General features: G+C 36.8%; 1 protein-coding gene across 19 annotated transcripts in view; it reads right to left on the reverse strand.

Annotated features, from left to right (window-relative positions):
• DLG2 (discs large MAGUK scaffold protein 2) overlaps positions 1-22,708 on the reverse strand; it is a 1,975,849-nt gene that overhangs the window by 1,097,956 nt on the left and 855,185 nt on the right. The gene's annotated exons all lie outside the window — the stretch shown is intronic.

Genomic DNA, 22,708 nt, shown 5'->3' on the forward strand with positions numbered 1-22,708 from the left:
TATATATAAACTATCATTATCTACTATTGATTCTTCTCTGAATTGCCCTTCTCAGTTGTCCTTCACTTTGATCTTTGGAGGTGGGCTTCTGAATCCACCCTCAAACCAGCTCAAAGTCTAATGATGAAACAAGTTACACATTCTCACGAGGGAGTCAGCAAGGCTGAAGTGTTCCAGACGTAGTGTACCCCTGTATGTGAGCTTGGCCTTGACTTAGCTCCCCTGGGTATTTCTCCAGTGAGCCAGCATATTTTAAAAGGCTCTAGAGCCAGGCTTCATGGTTGGAAACTCTGATTCCATTCTACTTCTTCCTAGCTAGATGACCTTGGGAAAAAGCTTAATCTTGCTGTGTATAATAATTAGCAGGTAATTCATAAGGCTGTTATGAGGATTAAGTTAGTTCAATGTTTGTAAAATTCTTAGAACATTACTTGCAAATAATAAATTATATATATTATTTGGTTAAATAAATACCAATTGCAATTAGGAGAAGTAGAAATGTCAATTTTTGTCAAAGAATGAAATTTTGTGTGTATGGGTCATATATTAAGAAAGACTGATTCCTTTTTAGGTTCTTATAAGAATCTGAACAACTAAAATTTGCTCCTAAATTACTATTAAACTTTCTTCAATGGATTTCAAATTAACGGCAGCTGTATTCATTCAACAAGGCAAGATCCTAAAAATAACTCTTACAGTAAGTAAAATCCAACCCCTGCAACCTTGTATATATAAAATTTTTCTACCTACATTGCATAGAGATAAATTTATATGGTGTATAAACCAAGTCAAAATAAATGTTTCAATATAATGAGAACTTTTGTAAGGTGATAAGAAGAGAAACAGTTCAAATAACATTCTGCATTCATTTATAGATTGAAAATATTTCATACCGGGGCTCTACTATACACCAAACAGTACATTAAGTACTGGTAAACAATGAGAAAATAAGAGAGAATATCTGCCTTTATGTTGTTATCATCAAGAGGGCAAGCAGATAGGAAGAAAGAATGATAGGATCATCAATAATAAAGCAGGAGAATGAACATGTGCCTGCCCGTTATGCCGTCTGCAGTCTACCACTAGACCTCTCCGGTTCCTCACTCCACATAGTGTGTTTTACCACCCTGGTTGGCATAAGGGGGAGAGAGACATTCAGTGCTTTTCTTTCATAAACGTAATGTATTGAACATTGCACACTTTAACAGTGTGCAACCTTGTCAGAGACCTGAGAAATGATACAATGAAAAGGAAAGGCAGAGACTTGTCTTTTTCTATCAAGAAAGCCCAGAAAGCACCTACAGATTGATGTAGCCATATAAAAAGAATAAAAATAAATGACCTGCATGAAGAAGAGTACTTAAAATAATGCCACAGTGTTTTTTTATGGGCTTTTTTTTTTCTTTGTCTCTCCAGGAAGACAGTCTAAGGTGGTGGTTAAAGAGAATGTAATATCCTGTGTCCTAAACTTCCTTCCACTGTAATCAAGCACTGGCCACAGTTAAATCAATTTCTTTTTCATCACCACATATACATCTGTTAACACATTTTAAGGTAGATTCTCTGTACAACTCTGGGTAATAGCTGTTTGGCACTTTTGAAGCTGTGTTAGTTACTTGAGGGCTGCAAAGGGAGTAGAGGGACTGTGAAAGTAACCTTTCCTGGCAGGGCCTGCTCAGGACTGTGGCCCTTTCAGTGAATTCAGTGAAGAGACAAGAAGCTATAACTTTTCTAAAAGAAACCTCTGCAGACCAAAACAACCAATACAGCTTCTGTAATTTCTTCCCTCAGAAACAGAAAGAACAGTTATAATCATTACATAAGTAGTTTAAGCATAGAACGTAGAGTCTAATGACCTGGCTCTATACTTCCCAGGTGGATTACCTTAATTTCCTCACCTGCAATGCTAAGGGGCCAAATACATTTTGCTTATAAGAAAATTCATAATGCAAGTAAGTGAAATCACATGGTATGAAGTAAAATGTCTTACATAATTATTATTCCCTGAAATATGGAAGGATGTCTCCCTGAATCTTAGGAGAATCTCCACTTATAAAGTATGAGTCCCACAAATACCTTGAGAACCAAGTTAGAGCACTGGACACTTTGGGAGTTTTTGTTTTTCAGGTCAACACTTCTATGTAGAAGAATAGGCTCATTCCTTTCACTTTTCCTTCATTGCTTTGTACAACCATAAAAAATATCTTTGGAACCACTAAGCATTGAAGGCTCCTTCTCATAAGGCTATATTAGCTACTCCTTAAATAGGACCAGAATTACAACCATAAAAGCAACCAGGTGTTAAAACCCTACTCCACATTGAGGCATTGCACCAAGTAGTTTATATACGTTGCCTCTAATTCTTATAACCACCCACATAATGTTGCTAATCATTCCCGGTATATAAGTGAGCAAATAAACTTGTAGGGTCAGTATATTGTGTAGAGATATCCAGCTAGTTAATGCTAGATTAGGAATAGGAATCAAATCTGCCTGTTTCTAAAGGCCGGGTATTTGCTTCCTCACTAGCTGGCTTACTGTATGCATAGATGCAATTATATTAAAACTTTGAAAATAATTCCTGAGTTTTCCTGAGAACCAAGGAGGTTTTATAGAAGGCTCATTTGTACACACTAAGACTTGCCCATTGTTTAATTCAACCTGGTTCAGAAGAAAGAGGAGTTCACATTTCTGTGAGCAGCCCCGTGGGTAAAGGAGTTTCCTTTTCATTCTCCCACATAAGAGATTACCTTTACTTCCCTGTCTGGCAAAGTTTTCTTTCAGAGTGCCTTGGAAATGTAGCGTGAAAAAGCACCAAAAAGCATATGTAAGAAGTCTTATTGGAATAAAATAATTTTTATAAGTAGACCAAGAAAACAAATGGAGAAAATAGTAAAAGAACCATTCTTCTAGGTACAAAACAATGAAGGTAATGTGGGTACTTGAAAAAAGTGTGGGTAAAGCAGTTTTGAATCACTAGGCCTCCCTCATAGTTTGCCACTGTTTCAAGACATACAACTCCTCTTGAAATTGAAAATTGCAGTGCTAGGGAAACATATAGCTTTCATTTACAGGTAAATCATACTGCAGCAAATTCATATCTTCACCCCTATAGAGTGGCATCAAGAGAGTTAATATCCTAGGATGGAAAATTTACCCACCAGCTTCTAAACCATGAGCTTACCCTCCAGGCACTTCTACTTTCAAAACTGTTAAGTAGGAAGCATTCAAAATAAGAAAGAGGAAACTGGCTCTGGAAGCAGACAGACTTAGTTCATATCCTATTTCAGTACTAATGATGTTCTTGGAAAAACTTTTGCATTTTTCTGAACTTCAAAATACTGTCAGTAAAATGGGAGTTTATAATACCTACCTTGTAGTGATTTTTCTAAAGGTTAAATGAAATGACATAGGTAACAATAACTATCAAAACACTGGTATGTAGTAGGGCCTAAATGAAGACTACTTATTTTTGCTTAAAGCCTCAGGAGCAGATTGTACCTCATCTCTTTTGAAAGTTTGAGAAAAGTTCCTACTTTACACAAAGATAAGTCAGAAAGTGAATATCCACAACCATTTTTAGTAATGACTTTACATAAAGTGGTAAACACTGAAGGTGAATGCTTCCCATGTTTTATTTTATTGATTGGATGTACTCCAGTACAGCATGCCTCCAGTGGGGGTGTCTCCACCCTAAGGATAAGCATAGGAAATATGGCTCCCACCATTCAAACAAGTCCCCTAAAAAACACATGATAATTCCTGTGTTTCTTCCAGAAAGACAGTAGTATGAGACACCTTTCTGAAAATTTACAAGTGTCAGCTCTGAAATCTCTAAAACTTTGGGTTTTTTATTGTTGTTTTGCTTATTTCCTATCAAGAACAAAGCTGTGGTTCTTAAAAATTCCTAGGATGAGGGCAAAGGAATGGTAGACTCTAACCATCACAGGCTTGCAGTGGCTAGCAGAAACCTATGTGACTTCAGATAATTTATGAACATAATGGATGGGAAAAGGAACCCCTCTCACCTAAAATCCAGGTTCTTTAAATGCAAATAACTCACTATAGATCATTTGACACTATAGGATTTGACCACCTCTGTGGCTGTAAATGAAAAAAGAGAGTTGTCAAAAGCATTTGAATCAGGCAGGAATAAAGGATGCCAGTTGCTTATGGAAGTTGGCAATTAAGACAGTGTCTGTGGGTAAGCTAAGCAAGCAGCTTCTTGACAACTTCTTTGAATCTTAATTCTTTGGAGTTTATTTGATATCTTTGTCAAAACCAGGCAGGGGGCCAGAATAACTTCGGCAGACTTCTCATCACCCAGGAGACAGGCACAGCATGAACCACTTGGATGTTTCAGTCTGACAGAAACAACCAGAATCCATTGCTTAATAATATATAAACACCTTCCTGGAAACCAATGGCCTGGAATTTAGTTTGAAAACAACTTTAGTTTAAAAACAACTAGCGGCACCTGAGTGGCTTAGTCAGTTGATCAAGAGTCAATCTGACTCTTGATTTGGGCTCAGGTCATGATCTCAGACTTATGAGATCAATCCCCACACCAGGCTTTGTGTTGGGCACAGATTCTGCTTAAGATTTTCTCTCTCCCCCTTCTTCTGCTTCCCTCCCTGACCCTCAACAAACAAACAAACAAATAAATAAATAAATAAATAAATAAATAAATAAATAAAATATTTTAAAAAATAAAAACAACTAAAATCAAAGCATAGGATCAATCAAACCTCAGAGCATAGGATCTTACATTTCAAAAAGGAAAAACCAAAAATATACTATAAACTTTTGTTTAATTAAAATCATCAACCCTTTACTAAACATATATGTGATAAGCACTATGCTAGTCTCTGAGATGCAAAATATCTGGCAGATATCCAATGAGAAGGTATTCTTTCCTCACACATTAGCAGAACAAGTTATAACTAAGGCACATCATTGAGGGGCTCACAGTGTAAGTCTTTGTGTGTGAACTTTGTGTGTGCAGGTATTGAGAAAATGAGACAGATCAATATTAAATAATAAATATAAACTCCAGGGATATTTATAACACATATTACTAATATATAATTTATACCTACTGTATATAACATATATACATTTATTTTGTGTGTATTAATGGCATAAATAGAACTATAAAAACACAAAGATAGGAACAATTACTTGAGAATTGAATGAATTGAGAAAGGCTTCACATAGGAGTATAAGTTGTAGGTAAAAGCTCATTCCCAGTCTGTGACACAGACAAATAAATGACACCCATCTAGTATGATAACCTCTGTTGTAGAAATGAACAATATTTGGGAGATAGAAAGAGCCAACCACCAGACCTGCTAGTATTTTATTACCAAAATTAGATATGAATATACGGTGAAATGATTTCTACGTGCAGCAAATACTACATGCACTTTTGTACCTTTCAGTTGTATGATTATTCATTTATATTAATAATATATACCATTTAATGGCTTCTACTATGTGATAGTTGTGGTGTTGGTGCTTGACATATGGTACTTCATTTCATCCTCACAATTCCATAAAGTAGGAGTCATTAGCCTCCTAACGGATAAAGAAAATGAGGCCCAGAAAGCTTAAGTAACTCACCCAAGGTAACGGAGTGAGTGAGGATATGAACTAAATCATGGACAAGAGCTTATTATTGCCAAAACCTGTGCTCCTCTATTTCAGTTAACTTATTTGGCCCTTTCTGTGATAACCACCTTGAGAATAGATGATATGCATATTAGAACTAAAAGTGACCTTAATGATGGATTACTCATGTCTGTACTGCACAGAGGAAGATGCAGATTGGCTTATGTTATCCTGGTTATGAGGAGCCTATTTTGTTATTAGTGCAAAGGACACATGTATGCACAAGTGTTTGGCCATAGGTGAGTGGATTCAGAATAAATGCCAGTTCTTTCCAATCTAAAACCAAGGTCCAAGGAAGTGAAATGCATATGGCAAATTGACATCCAAGGGCAAGGTTCTAGCTTCTTGACTTTCATGTTACTTTGTTTCATTTCTTTCTCTGTTATACTACACTGCCTTACTTCTGGGTGTTTATGACTTCTCATGAATAAATTAGTATATTTTCTAAAGCAACCAAAGTTAATAAAATTTAAATTTTTATAGTCACTTAGGATTTTCTTTGGTTTCTCTTCCAGTGAGTTAGGTTTCTAAACACAATATACTCAGCTTGGTTAAGCTTTGCATCTAGACCACCTTTCTTTGTAGATTTTGGTTTTTTTCCTTCCCTGAGTCTTGAGTAATGCCATGTATTCCAGAGTTGCACAAACCTTTAAGCTCTAGAATAAGACTGCTAAGGATTCTCTGATGAAAGGAATATTCAGCTAACTCCCTAGTAACAGTTTCTTTTTTTCCATAGAGTGTCACAATGTACAAATATCACACTTTCAAAAAAAGGTTATAAGTTTATAATAAAGCATCAAAATGAATTGTGATATTCAACAGAAAATAGTCATTTTTTATAATGGGACCAACTCAACACGTTATAGAATAAACCCCTAAGAGGTAAGTATTAGGAGTGAGGAAGAAAGGCAGCATAATGAATAGGGTAGTGAGAACACCATGTATTAAATAAAGAAACTCAAGTGTTTGGATTGGCATGTTGATGAATTAGGTGCTAATGTATAAAGTCACTCACAGTGGCTGTGATTTGTTGAGCTAGTCAGTGTTTATACTATGTTTTTAAACAGGGAAATCAAGGTGCTGCTTTTTCAAGAGGGAAATTATACAAAGTATTCTCTTTATTTGATAGACAGTACTGCCTTCTGGAGCTAGCCTGAAGCAAAATAGTGAGGCAGGGCAGATCTTGTCTTTGGCCCATTTGGTGTTGAGGTTCCTCAGAGACAGCCTGCAGCATGGTCTGGAAGGCATGCCCTGTGCCTATAACCCGGTTTCTGAGGCTTCTAGGGAAAAATCACAGAACCACACAGATCTGGAGCTTCTATTAATCTATGAACTCCAAACTCAGACTTGCTCTTAAAGCTGCTCAAGAATTCTAGAGTGTGGCTCAAGGAAGGCTCACCTTTCTCATTTTTCTTCAGAGACTATCCCAAGTACTACCATGCTGAGTCCTTAATATCATCTTCTTTCTTTTCTAGGAAGCAAATAGGAGGCATCAAGCAGGAATCCCCCTAGATTCCAGTTGATTTTCCCTATGTGGAGGTTCTAGGTGTATGCATTTTAGTAACCTCTATTCCAAAATGAATGTACTCCAAGCTGAGAATCCCACCTGTCCTTTCCCACTTCCCCAGCAACCTCACTTCTTTAAATACTCTCTACTCTCTTTTAAGTTTCACTTTGTAGCTTCTCCCAAAGTCTGCCTACACTTGCTATTTCTTCCACGCCTCTCACTCCTTCCTTCTCCCACTGCAGTTGGGCTTTCCCTTATTACTCTATTGAAATGACCTAGGGTAGATAGATCATCAATGATTTCCTAATGACCAAATACAAAAGAAACTTCTCTCTCTTTTGTTGTAGATATTGAGAAGATAGGAGTTCTGGCATGAGGCTGGACATTTTAATTACTGAATTAAGACTCCTATTGAGAAACTGGACATTTTAATTACTCAAATGGGGCCATTATTTAGAATTAACAGGTGGAACTGGAGTGTTCATCCAAAGCAAAGGATAGTAGGAGAAGCACTGAGAAATTAAGAAACTTCCCAATATTCTAAAACTTGTAAGTAGCAGATCTGGACTTTAAGCCAGGAAGCTAGACTCTTGCTTGCTTAACCTCTCACCAAATTGCTATTTGTAGTCTCTTGAATTTTTATTTACTTTTTAATAATGTGCTTCAGAGGATTTCCCCTAAGTACATAGTGATCTCAGTGTCTAATAGCTGCATTACACTCCATTGCGCTGATAAACTATAACGGTGTATTTAATCAGTCACATATTGATGGGCTATTTTCAGTTTTTGCTATAACAAATTATGTTGCAATAAGCTCCCTTATAGATATAATTTGTGTGTACTTGTGTAAGTATATTTGCATGAAAAAATCTCTAGGAATGGAATTACTGAGTCAAATAGCCTATACTATATGAAAGTGATTGATACTATCAAAATGTCCTCCAAAAAGCTGTAGTGATTTCCATGAAACCAAACATAAGCTTAGTTGATCTTTCTGAACCATTTGACTTTGTTGACTTCTTCTTCCTTCTAAATGCCTTCGTTTTCATGGGACCATTTTCTTCCAATTGATTCTCTCTCTCTCTCTCTCTCTCTCTCTCCATCTTCTCTAGGGCATTGTCTTCCTCCATTCTCTCCTTAAATGCTGAGTATGCCCAGGGCTCAGTCTTTTCCTATTGGTCTACAGCCCTCCTCAAGCAATTAGAGCCACACCTACTCTTTCAAATGTGGCTTTTACGTGCTGAAGTTGTCTGATAATTCTAGCCCAAACCTATCTTCTTGGCTCTAGATCTTTGTATCCCACAGCTTTTTAAAATATTCTCCCTTAGACATTTCATAGATAATTTGATTTCAAATGCCAAAAGCTCATTTTATCATCCCCTCCTTCAAACTTGTTCTCTCTCCTAATTTGCCTGTGACAGTGAAAGCCACAATGATTCAACTCGTCTCCTAAGACAGAAGCTTGTGTACAATTCTAGATTTTCTCCCTTAGTCCACACATACAATTAATCATTGTTAAATCTACTTCCTTATTAATTCTCATATATCTCCCATTCCTCTGTCATTTCTGATCAGGCTGTCATAAAGATCAAGAAATAACAAAAATAAAACAAACACACAAGCACACAAATGTCTCATTTTGGAAAGAAATGATCTATTTACAATATCTATTTTTCTAGGAACATGAGACATTTTCTTATTCAAATCTTTTATGCCTCTTACTAATATTTTATCACTTCTTGCATAATAATGTGGCCATCATTCTTCTAGGCTAACTCATTTGTTTCTTATCTTCTTTCTAAAATGCTCTGGCTACATATTAACCCAGTCTCTATTCATATATTTACAGAGATGTTCTTTATCCAATGTGCTTCCTCTATCTTCCAGTAATTATGACCACTACATCTTTACTGGCATTAAAACTTATATATTTGTAATCATGACTCTTTGAGGTCTTAACACATGAAAAGTTTAGAGATTGGATTGGCTCACAGTTTTCAGTTTTTAAGAACCATGGAAGAAGGCTATTTATAGACATCTCCAGTCCAGCTCACAAGATTATATATTCCCACAGCTTGTATAAGTCACAAAACCAGTTTTGCCCACCAAAGAAAATATCCCAATGTCTTATCAGTTCCAATTTCCAGCATATCAATACAAGACACTATATGTCTTGTACCCAACACCAATAGGTTAATCTGATTCCAGATTCCAGCCATTTGTGACCATCTCAAGTAGTGCAAGATTTACCAGGAAATGGAAGAAGAATGACCTTTGCCCTCTGCATGGTTTTGGAGGTTTCCATGTTTATTTGTGACACAAAATATGTTCCTATAAACACTTAAAAGGTTTTCTGGATCCGGGATTTACTGAATATCTTGGCATCAAGGGTGGGATGTCAGTCCTTCCTCTTTAACAGAAATAACACATCCAGAATTACACAAATAATACTTAACGACAGGGAAAAGTAAAGTTTTCTAAGATAAAATGGAGTACAGCTTACTGATATGGCTCTTTTAAATACATATGCTAATAAAAATAATCATTATCATCATTTTTTTGAGTACTTACCACATACAAGGGACCAGGCTCAACTCTTACAAGCATTATTTCATTTAGATCTCTTAACTACCACATTAGATAATCATGATTATTATTATTACTATTAGATCCATTTTACAGATGAAGAAACTGAAGCTTAAGAGACTAGATAACTCACCCAACGTCAGGGAGTTAGCAAGTGGGAAAACATGGATATAAGCCCAGATAGCTTGAATCAAGAGATAGTATGTTTAACCAGATAGTGCAGAATAATGGTGCGGTATTATAGAATCTGACCTTAGGTATTTCAATAACCAGAACTGAGATGATTCCAGACCTGAAACATGTAGGTGGAAATAGAGAGTAGTTTTAATTCTAACTGAAGACTCTTTTGAAAACTTCCATCTTAGGGGCATCTGGGTGGCTCAGCCAGTTAAGCATATGCCTTTGGCTCAGGTCATGATCCTGGGGTCCTGGGCTCAAGCCTTGCATTGAGCCGACTGCTCAGCGGGGCGTCTGCTTTGCCCCTCCCTCTGGTCCATACAGTCCCCTTCAGCTTGTGCTATCTCTTTCTCTTAAATAAATAAATAGAATCTATTTTTTTTTAAGTTCCATTTTATATTAAATTGAAATGAGCCTCTTGGTAATGTCTGTTGTCCATTTGCAATCTCTGGAATCAATAGAACAAGGCCAAAGTCTCTTTACAGTCAGCTATTTGAAGCCAGTATTGGTCTCCTTATTCCCACTTTGACCAATGACTCCTCTATTAACTCACCACCTCCTCTCCTTTAAGTAAAAATCCTCAGTTCCTTACACTGTATTCTTTTTTTTACATGGCCAACCTGAATGTCCTCACCTGCACCCACCCCATCTTGTAAACTCTTTTATACTATAGTTCTGGAGCTAAACACATTTTACATTCAAGAGAGACTATGTTGCCCCTCAGTTATAATTCCACCAGGGTATTTTAAGTTCTCTTCACTCATGATCCATGTTTCCACTTTGGTCTCAGAAAATTATTTCTCTGTCAAGGCATTCTCTTGGTTCTCAGATGCAACAACAAGGTAGGCCACAAATGAGGGGGGGTGGTGGATTAATAGCCTATTGCTTCCCTATAGCATTGGTAGTAGTATTTTTGTACCTGGATCACTCTGCAGGATTCTGAGACATCCCTATGGATAAATATCTAGCCTTAGCTTCCTCATAAATATTCGCTAATAATTATAACTCAGCTATTCTGTTTGCACAAGGCTATGTATATAAAACTGGGTGATTTCTTTATAGAATATGAAGTGGTGCCTTATAGTTCCATCAACATGTCACACTATATCTACATGCCATAATATGAACCTGTGGACTTTACCTTCCAGATCCAAAGCTTTTCTCTCTACCACTATCACCATCAGTTCCCCCATGGAACTTCTTTTTAACTCCCATAGTTTTTGAAGTAAAGTTTTCTGTGAAGCTCACCTCATTTCACCTCAAACTGAATCTCAGAGACTATCAGATCTGTCGAATTCCTCTTCATTTGCTATGAACTGTTCAAAGATAGTGACTATAGATCACTCATCTTTATATTATATTGAGCATCTGAAGTATAACTGGATGTTCATAAATATTTGTTTGCTAAAAGAACTGAGAAGAACATACCTTAGATCACTTTCCCAGGATGGATTCTCATGCTAACTGTTCAAACTTTGCCAAGTTACTTCACCCCTCTGACGCTTAATAAGTCATCTACAATTGGTAATAAACTATTATCTACCTTACAAGATCATTAGGAAGATCTAATAAAAAAATGAATGTGCAGAATAAACCTGGCTCATCATCACCAGTTAATAGGCTCTGTCATTCTTAGCATTATTACTTCTACAAAAGGATTACTATTTTGTTTTGTAATGTGGTTGTTTCTCTCTCTTGCTGGCCGGTGAGTCCAAGGTCAGAACTTGACTCTTATTTATTTTTGTGCTTGGCACAAAAGCAATGTTTGTTAAACCAAGATCTACCTGGCATCAACTTTTTGCTTTGTCACATGAACCACACCCTTACCAAGGTTGTGGGTTCTGGCATGAAGTTCAGAGGAAGCAGTTTGATGCCACTCTTTTTTTTTTTTTTCTAATTTTATTTATTTATTCATGATAGTCACAGAGAGAGAGAGAGAGAGAGAGAGGCAGAGGGAGAAGCAGGCTCCATGCAGGGAGCCCGACATGGGATTCGATCCCGGGCCTCCAGGATCGCACCCTGGGGCAAAGGCAGGCGATAAACAGCTGCACCACCCAGGGATCCCGATGCCACTCTTTTCTTGAGATTCCCATGTACCTGTAGCCCCAGCAGGCTTCCTAGTACCTTCTTACTCCCCATTCCTGCCCCTGTCCTTAGCAGATCATCCATCTCCTTCCTGGATGGAGTGTTGGAAAAGTTCAAAAATTTTTGCCTTCTTAATTCCTTAAAAAAAAAAAAAAAAAAAAAAAAAGCAACTGTCTTGAGGCAAAAACATATCTAAAGTTTCAGAGCCTTTTGGAATAACTGTTCCTTTTAATTGAATTTCTATTTGTGACATATAAATAATGCATGATAAAACACTTACTCCCCAGAAATGCTGTCTAGCCATCTACCTTTAATATAAGAAAAGCTCTGGTCTGCCCTGTACATCATATCCATTATTGAGAGGTTTGCTGTGTGACTTTACCCATTCTACTTCCTCTCAATCTCATATATTATAAAAAGTGGAAACAGAAGCAGAACACTGATCCAGACACTCATTTTCTAAGATCACAGAAGCCTCAGGATAATGCAAGAATTTTGACTGCATACATTTTAATGCTGTTGGCCGATGTGGGGGTTCTATGTGGAGATAGGACCAATCCAATGGCTTATAAATCCTCAACTTCCTTGATCCAAAAGTTGAAATTTCCCGTTATATTGAAAGTTAATAGGCAAAAAGAGCACAAAATAAAGCTCATGGGCCACTGAATGGCATTTCTTAAGAAAAAAAAAATACTAAGCCACAGAGAAAAGCAATATTCAGAAGAAAGGACCCAGGTCTGGAGAGATCAATATGCCAAGACAGAGCAGCAGTTTAGAGCCAGAACATCTGGCTATGACTTGTGGTTTTGTCATTTCATGATGTGACCTAGGGCAAGTTACAACCTCCCTATCCTCTTCATACTCATCTGTAAAATGATGACAAAGTCCTACTTTGCTTTCTTTATAGGGTAGTTTTGAGAATTAGATATATGTGCAAATGTCTGCAAATGGCAAGCAACTATGCAAATGCTACTCTTAATTTCTATCAGGGGGCTTTTTCATCCACCCATGCAAATGTTTCATTTGCCAGTGTGCAAATCTTCTAGATGGCATTTTGCCAGTTCATTTCCATTCACTAAAACAATCAACATTCGAGCAGAATATTGATCTGGGCCTCAGAGTAGAAAGCAAAACTAATTTATTCATGACCTGATAACAGACAAAAAAAAAAAAACTTGTTACCTCAGGTCAATTTTAACCATGCACAAGAAAGACAAGGAGACAAACAGACACTGTTAACAACAAATCTCACCCTGGCGTACGACCTCTGCAGGAGAGAAATGCCACCCTCTAAAGGGAGGATTACTGTTCCATATGGCACACATTGATGGGTTAGAATCATGATACATTCAGTTCCCGTCCATCCATCAGCAGCAAAGAAACTCTTCCATGTGTATAACCAGTCCAATCCTCCAAAAGTATTTGGAAATAGATCCAACATCTGTTCAATTCTCTACAAAGGCATCCATTAGACTTGCTCAAACCAAAGAGGAGAATAAAAATCACCATAAAACCTTATAGGTCTGCTTGCTAAAAAGGTCAATCAGTATATTAAAAATGTGAAACAGTAAAACAATACAAAACACTGGAAGTTCAGAAAAGCAAAAAGGGTTGCATTACTGAGAAAATAGCTGAAAGTTGTAGAAAGGAAATATAAGTTAAATATTGTGTAGTGGGAGGAAAGAGAAGGACTCTGGGCTAGATGTCAGACATCTAACAATCTGCTACAAACTATATTTGGGATCATGGCAAAGTCACTTAGCTTTATTTTGACCCCCTTCTTTAACTGTAAAATAAGATAGCTGAATTTAAACAATCTAAAGCATAATGGAGCCAGACAGAGCTGGGTTCAAATCTCAATCCTAGCACTAATAAAGTAACTTTGGGACAACCACAAAATTACCAGACCTTTGGTATCCTCATCTGTTAAGTGGAAATAAGATTAACTACCTCAAAAAAATACTATAGGGATAGGAAAACATATATTTAAAATACCTGGAGCACAGAAGGCACTGGGCCACTTTAATTATCTCCCCAAGAATGTTTATCAAGTCAAGATCAGTATGAGTTAAAAGTTTTGTTTATAATAATTGCTACTTATTGAGCACCAATTCTGGGTCAGGTATTGCCTATATTCCTAATCCTCACAACTATTTTGAAAATAGGTACTTTTATCCTCATTTGATAAAGATGAGGGTCAGAGAGATTAAGAATCTTTCCAGGACTCATGTGGCTAGGAAAGGCTAAAGCAAATATTTAAAACCAGTCATGAGTGACTCGAGTAAATGTACCAGTCCCTTTCCTAGTGAAACTTCAATTAAAAAAAAAAAAGAAAAAGAAAAACATACTTTAATAGTAAGAAAGCATATGCCAGGACTGTTTCAGATCACTGCACTTGCTGAGTTCACTTAACAATGTGTGGGATAACCAAGTATCAGGAAGCGGTAGGCTGAGATGGAATGACTACAGATAGAAATGCTGTAAGGAGCCACAGAGGGAGTGAAGAGCCACAGTTATGGCAATGACCAGCCTGGCTCTCTGCCCCTGGGCACTCTTTCTGTAAGAGCAGCCACAAGGTCTATATATCAAACTAAGCTCAACCGTAGACTCTGATTCTAACTCTTCAATCAAAATTTAATTTGGTTGTCCATTGACCGAGATCGTAGGACAGGCTGCTAATTATTCTCCAATAGATACCCTTTTCTTCTTCCTTAGAGGACTCTCAATTTTTTAAAGATAGAGTTATTTATTTATTTATTTATTTATTTATTTATTTATTTATTTATGAGATAGGAAGAAAGAGAGCATGAGTGGGAGAAGCAGAGGAAGAGGGAGTAAGAATCTCAAATAGATTTCACGCTCAGTGGAGCCCTACACAGGGATCAATCTCATGACCTTAAGATCAGAACCTGAGACAAAACGAAGAATTGAATGCTTGACTGATTGCACCATTCAGGTGCCCCAGTGACTCCCAATTTTTAATTGGTCTCATAAATATCTAAAATAAAAGTCACATCTCCCAGCTTCTTTGGCGGCTAGAAATGGCTATTTGACTTAGTTCTGAACAATGCAATTTAAGTAGACTTATTCTGTGTAGGAATTTTTCCTAAATGAGGAGTGAATAGCTCCTCGAGCCCTTCTTCCATCCTTTTCTCCTTCCTGTAGGATGCAATGTAGAGGGGATGGCTGAATGCTTTGTTTTGTTTTTGTTTTAAGATTTTTATTTATTTGAACTAGAGAGTGAGAGAGAGCAAGAGCACATGCAGGGAGGAGGGGTAGAGGCAGTAGAGAGAGAGAAACAGGCTGAGCAGGGAGCCCAATGCAGGGACTTAGGGATCAGGACCTGAACTGAAGGTAGACACTTAATTGACTGAGACATCCAGGTACCCTAGGATGGCTGAACTTGAACTGCCATCTTGGGTAGAAAATGGATTTCTTAGGTTGAGGTTGGTTGAGCAAGACAGAAGAATCCCAGGTCCCTGATTCTGTCATTCTTGACCCGCTTGCTTACTTCTAGGTTTCACTTACATGAGAAAGAAAGAAACTTCTTTTTTTTTTTTTTTTTTTTATTGCAAGTTTTCTGTCCCTCACACGTAAATTTAAATCTAACTGGAAAAGGATCAATTCAGTTTGTGGATACCTCTTATCTTATTTTATCTTATCTTATCTTATGTCTTCAAGTAGAGCTTAATCTTGCTTCTTCTAGCCTTCTTTTGAAGTCCTGCTTGTCTCTGTATCCTGGACCTAAGAAATAGGCTCTGAAATCTGACCCCCAACCTCTACTTGATCTACTATAATGCCTTTCCAAGAGTCCTTTTAGCTTGCTTTAGTTCTGGACTGGAATGGTATCTTTTTAATGTATCTTGTCTACCAAGGAACTTCCAGATACAACATCTCTTAATGCTTTCTAGATATCTAGATATGCCCAATGCTAAAAGCTTGATCAGCACTTTCAGGCTGAATAGTGCTTCTGTGAAGTACAGCAAAGAACACAGACATATAGACACAGATCTCACAGATCCTAAAAATAAAATATGTGAAATCAACTAAATTACCTTATGACTCTTCCTTAACCCTTTTCCCAGTTTCTGGTCCTTGGAATTCTCTTCTGGACATTGGTTTTCAATAACACATCTGTGATACATTTAGGACAACTATTAAGTTTTAGAAAGCACAGAGTCCACAGAAGTCCAATCTCTCTTCTGATACCAAATATAAGTTTGACGGGTTCCTAGAACCACCCTTAATATAGATGATTCATTAGAAGTATTCACAGAACTCACTGAAAGCTGTTATATGCTCAATTTTGGTTTATTACAGGGAAAGCATAAAGATTAAAATTATCTAAGGAAAGAAGCCTATCAAGCAGAGTTGAGATAAAGTTACCAAGCATGGAGCTTTTGTTGTCTTCTCTTTATGGAGTCATGGATGCATTGTTCTCCTGGCATTGATGTGTTACAATATGTGTGGAATATTGCAAATCAGGAAAACTTACCTAAGTTTCAGTGTTCAGAATTTTATTGGGGTTGGACCAATAAAAAAGCTCACATGACTGAGCTTTATTTTCCAGTCTTCCTAGAGGTGAAACTGATAGCACATGACCCCAAATATTCATCACAAATCACACTGTTAGACTTTTCAGGAGCCAAAGCCCCCAACAAACAAATACATTTCTATCAGATATAATATTCCAAGGGCCTAGAGATTCTCTAGGATTGAAGGACAAAGGTGGGACCTCTCTTTGGATAAGATTAAATTCTTTACCATACAGCATCCCTCTCAGCTTCCAAGATCCTAGACTTGACACTGACAACAACATCAATATTTCAACAGGCACCTTAACACCCCATTTTTCTCTGTCTACATACCCAATTTGCTATGGTCTTTGCTATTTTCAGAATCTTTGATCATTTGGGTATGTATTATCTCCAGCTGACCCCCTAAAGCCAGATCTGCTACCTCTCTAAAGTACTAATAAGAAGTTCTAAAATGGGCAGACCAACCTGACCCAGAGTAGAAATACTATAATCTGAGCAGTGAGGTAAAAGGCTGCTTTTGTGAGGCTTAGAAAAAAATATTCCAAGCTTTGAACTAGACTATGATAGAACATGTTGTAATAAAAGGAAAATCTACATCCCACACCAGCCTTTTGATCTATGGTTTTTCACATGAAAGCCATTTTCATCAGCAGCATTGAATGCAGATAAATATATAAATACACACATTGACCCAAGCATTGGGAAATATACCACAGATGCACATCTTATTCCTTCTGACAAGGGCAAGGTGACTGAGTAGGCCTGTTTCTTTCTCTTACTTCCTGAATTTATGATTTAATGGAAATTGGGGCCATAAAATGTTTCACCGCATGTTATAAATAAACTCTTTGGCCCGAAGGACTCAAATTAACTTCAAGTTGTACATTTTTATAAAGAATACATTACAGCTTAATGTGGGAGTGGGAGGATCTAAATCAATTCAAGCAGTGATGATTAATTAAAGTTAGTCTGCAACATTTCCCAGGGTCTGCAGATGGATCATAAAATAAAGTTTTATGACTTTGTTCATATATTTTCCCCACTCAAAGTACTACAGGTAAAGCCAGGCAGATTCTCTGTGTATAAAGAACAATACCAGCATGTAATGCTTGTTCGTAATTATGTCCTTGTTGGTAGTATTTTCTTCCTGCATGTTTTAGAGATATTATGAGATGGTTTCTTGACATGAGGGCTCTTGAATAACAGTAAGTGGTTTTATTTTTATTTTTCTTCTGAGTGTATCAGAAGCATTTACCTTGTAGAATGGAGGAAAATATTATACTCACAAATAGCAATATGACTTAGAGAGAAAACCAGATTCAAAGCTGGGAGTCCTGGGTTTTACCTTTGACTTAAACTACAGATGACCATGGGGATTCCCTTCATCCTCTGAAGCTCAGTTTCCTCTCACATAAAACTAAAATACAAGTAATCCCCATCTTACTAAAGATTATAAGTATTAAGTATCTGTAAAATGTGCCTTAAAACTATAGACTGCCATTAAAATGTCAATTTCTATCATTAATTTCACTTTGTTGATAATTCATTATTTACTGTGGGCCAAGACATGAGGCAGAAGCTTGGGCTACAGAGTGAATAGGACACGATCCCTCTCTGTGAGATGCTGGTAATTTAGCATGTGTGTGTACATTGAGTGTGTGTTTGTGAGTGAGTGAGAGGAATAGGGGAGAAAGAAAAAGAAAAAGAGAAATGAGGATCGACAGGTCTTTAACCTGCTAGAATCTAGAAACCACTTGGCAGCATAGTCTTAGATCACTGAAGATGTTTGATAGAAACATTTATATATTGATCATTTGATGTAAATTTAAGAATTTCTCATCTCAAGTTTGCTTTTAAAAAGAAGTTTATAAGACACACTGACTCAAGATTAAAAAGAAAGGAAGTACAATCTCACCTAGACAAAATACCACCTCCACCCTTTTTTTTCTTTCTTTCTTTTTTTTTTTTTTTTTTTTTGGCTTTAGCTTTTTTCTCTAGAATTCTTCTAAATTTCGCTAATGTAGACAAGGGTTAGATGTGCCAGGGAACCACACAAGGTATAATAACATGGTCTCAGGGAGCTACCTCCTTCAAGCTATCTGCCTGCCTCCAGTCCATCCATTCAGATGTAAGTATCTGATTCACAATTCTTTCAGTTAATGTCTATATAAATCTCTCTCTAAAAAGAATTACTTCCAAGAAGGCCTGATTTTGCCTATTGGAGGCAAGCAGGATTCCTTCTAGTCAGGGATTAAACCTGAGAACTGAGAAAATATGAAACAGTGAATTTTTAGTTTTAATAAGTTGGTATGTTTCCTGAACCAGTCAGCTAAAATCAAGTTCCAGGAGGAAACAATTATTGGGTCTCATTACAGTATCACCTTCTCCAAATTTCCTAGCCACCAGGATCACCTTCACAAACCAAACTGTTTGCCTTCACACATACTTTTCCCACCACACCTTACCTTATCCCTTTTGAACATCACCTCACATATCCATCTATTCCAGGAAACCTCACCACCTCCTCTTTCTCCCTCACTCCCAGCCCAAGGCTGGGTCAAATATTGATGTCCTGGACTTGAGAGAAAACCCTGAATATCTCAAATGACTTAGAGTCTATTCCAACAGTCTATTCAGAGGATAATCTGGAAGTCAGAAACCATGTTTTAGACATCTGCATTTCTCCAAGGTAGACACAAGAGCAAATATTTGTTGAAGAAATAGATGAATGAATAGGGCAAGGATATAAGATGGTCCTTATCTGTTTCTCTCCAGTCTTCCCCACCCCTCTAGGTCCTGTTTATCTAGTTCTGTCCTGATTTATGACTTTTGATCCCATACTTATATGTTACCTTTCCCTTGCCGAAATGAAAAGGTTTGGATGACAAAATATATAGTCACTTCATTTATTCCCCTTTTTTTCAAAGTCTCTAATAAGCAAAAAGATGTCATAAAACTTTTCTATCCCACCTGGAAGAATAGGTCTTGCTAAATGTACACCACCAAAGATGTTACTGTTAATAGCAACTATTAGAAAAAGAAAAGGTAATACAAACATAAATGTTCACTTGTAGTTACAGGTGAATTTATTTGATCTCAAAGTCAGAACTAGCTTTATGCTGGCAGATTTATATTTTGGAGAAAGTCTCAATACAGATTTGTTTCCTTTGCTTTATGTTAACATTTTTGAAATTAAGATATAATTCATATTCCATAAAACCCACCTTGTTTTATAATTCAGTATATGTAACTCAGTATTTTTTATACCTTCACAATATCCCATTTATTCCTGATGTCTTCATAGCCCCATGTCTAGTTCTTAAGCATATGCTGACCTGGAAAGAACTGTCCTTTCTATCAGCAGGTTCCACCTCCTCTTCTTCCCCCTTCCCTCCCTACTCAATTGACAGGGATTGCAAATGTCTTGGCCCCAAATCTGGCACCCCAGCAGCAAAGCCATGGCTACAGGATTCCTATTTTTAAGTTGTAAATTTCCTTTGCTGACAACCAGAATTTAGCATTTGAATCCCAAAAGAAAAGTTATAGACAGAGTAACAAAGGCTCTTTTATTGCTTAAGAGCCTTCCTTATTGTAAGTAAAGAAAAGTGGCAGGCACATTTCTATGAAATCCTTTAACATTTTCAAATTATCCTTTTTATTCTATGGATAACCGACCACACATAATCATAATTCAGAGTGAAGTATTAGCTGTCAATGACATTTGTATACATATAGTCCCCTTTAAAAGGAATTTCAATTCCAAGCCTCCTCCTCAAGTCTATTAAAAACAGAAAACCAAGCCTGAAATTATTTACCCACTACAATTGCAAATTCCATCTATTTCAAATGGCTTAATTATAAAGTCATGGAATATAATGAAAATGACAACTGACTCTAAGTGAGCAAGTACAATTATAATTAATAGGAGACTTTGACAAATGTTTATAGTGCTTGGAAACAAAAGGTCAGGACATCAATTACAGAGGTAACATAAACACTTTCTTCTTCCTATTTATCATTCAAATCCAAGTTATCACATAATGCAACATGTGGCAAAGGCCCCAGCTTTTCAAACTTATGCTTAGGGTTCAGGCGATTGGCTCATAGAACAAAACAGAAAACCAAGCAAGAGTTATGAGAGGGAAGACACAGTGGGTCAAAAACTTAGAATATATCCAGGAAAATAAAATTGATTTCCAGATATGCTCTGACCCCAGATTCAACCTACTTTCTACTTTCCTTACCAGCACCCTATATAGGATAACATGAAGATGCTTATATTTGATGAATAGTAGACTGTATTATTGTTTTCCAATTTTTAGTAGCTATTCACTGCCCTTTCCTTTAGGAGATTATATAATCCTGCCCTTTGATTTTGTGTTTGGTCTTATATGCTTTGGCTAGTGGACTATGCGTGGAGATGACACATGTGATATCAGCAGAAGGTGGGTTTCTGCCAGTAATCTTGCTTTTACATTCTGAGATGGATACCTTTCCTTAGTCTGGGTTCTAGGATGAGAAGACAAGAGGAGCAGATCCTCAGTCAAGAGGATAGTGACTGTCAGGTAAGTAACATGAGTGAAAATAAAGGGTTATTTTTGTAAATTACTGAGATGTTGAACATGTGTGTTATCACAGCTGACTTATACAATAATAAGGAAGATAGGTAACATTTACAGAGCTATACAATTTGCCAGACACTGTTTTAAGTCCTTTATAAATGTTTTTATTTAATCTCATTTTATAGATGAGGGGATTGAATTGAATAAAGTTAAGTAATTTATCAAAGTTATATGTAAGTATGTGGCCTAACCAAAATTTAAACCTGGGCATTATGGCTTCAGGGGCTAAGAGCTTATCTATTACATTTTACTACCTCTCCATATATTTATCTGTCATATTTTTGATATTTTGCAACTATTCAAAACTCCCTTTCACCTCAACTTTGCACATGCTCATCTCCTGTCTGAAATTCTCTTTCATTTTTTTCTCACTTAAGAAACTCCTACTTATCCATCACAACTCAGCTTAGAAAATTTTTGACTCCTTATCAACCAGCTGCCACCACCACCCCAGAACTTCATGGACATAATTGCTTCCTTTACAATAGCATCCCATTCCATAAATACTTTTGTTATAACATGTTAACTACTTGTTTCTCTTCAAGGGTGGAGAAAATATTTTCTTGCTAACTCTAGGACTAAACAATGTACCTATGACTATGTGACTGTGATGCAGTCAATGATCAAAAAATGATTGATGAATGAATGTAAGGATTTTAGTGACCGATACAGTTTGTTTTTAAAGCCAACCAAAGGAATATCTGGGAACAGATAAACATTCTATTAGTCTATGGGTCTATTTTGTGGCTGAGTTCACATTCTGAATCATAAAATAGTCAAGCTTTGGGTACATTAAATCCCCTCCACCTGTGGTATGATTTCTTTAGCACAGGTGAATTTGCTCACTTCAGTTCATACCCCAAACCCTGCCACTACCAAGGATTTCTATAGGCAAAACTGGGAATTAGGCTAAAGTATTGTTACCTAAATCTCTTTCCTACCATGTGTACTTCTTTCCCAAATATTAGCCTACCAAAAACTTTTGGACCCAAAGGAATATTTTTTTTTTTATTTTCATGAAGAAGTTGGAGACTACTTCATTGACCAATAAGGGTCATGGTGGTTAATTTTATATGTCAACTGGAATAGGACATGGGGTATTCAGATGTTTGGCCGAACATTATTCTGGGTGTTTCTGTGAGGTGCTGTTGAATGAAATTAACATTAAATCCATAGATTGAGAAAAGCAGATGGCCTTCCATTATGTGAGCAAGCCATATCTATTTAGTTGATAGCCTAAAAAGTATAAAAAACTGACCTTCCCTCCCCCAAGTAAGAAAATTCTTCTGTCTGATGGCCTTTGAACTAGGACATTGACTCTTACTGGTTCTACAGTAGCTTCAGGCTTTTGAACTCAAACTGGGACGTTGGCTCTGCAGATTTTAGGCTTGTCAGTTTCCAAAATCATGTGACCCAATTCCTTATAATAAATCTCTTGAGAGTTATAGACAGGTAGATAACTATATAACATATATAAATCTCCTACTTATTCTGTTTCCCCAGAGAATTTTAACTAACACAGG

The sequence above is a fragment of the Canis lupus genome, chromosome 23, assembly GCF_048164855.1.
Source record: "Canis lupus baileyi chromosome 23, mCanLup2.hap1, whole genome shotgun sequence".
NCBI classification, from domain to species: Eukaryota; Metazoa; Chordata; class Mammalia; order Carnivora; family Canidae; genus Canis; species Canis lupus.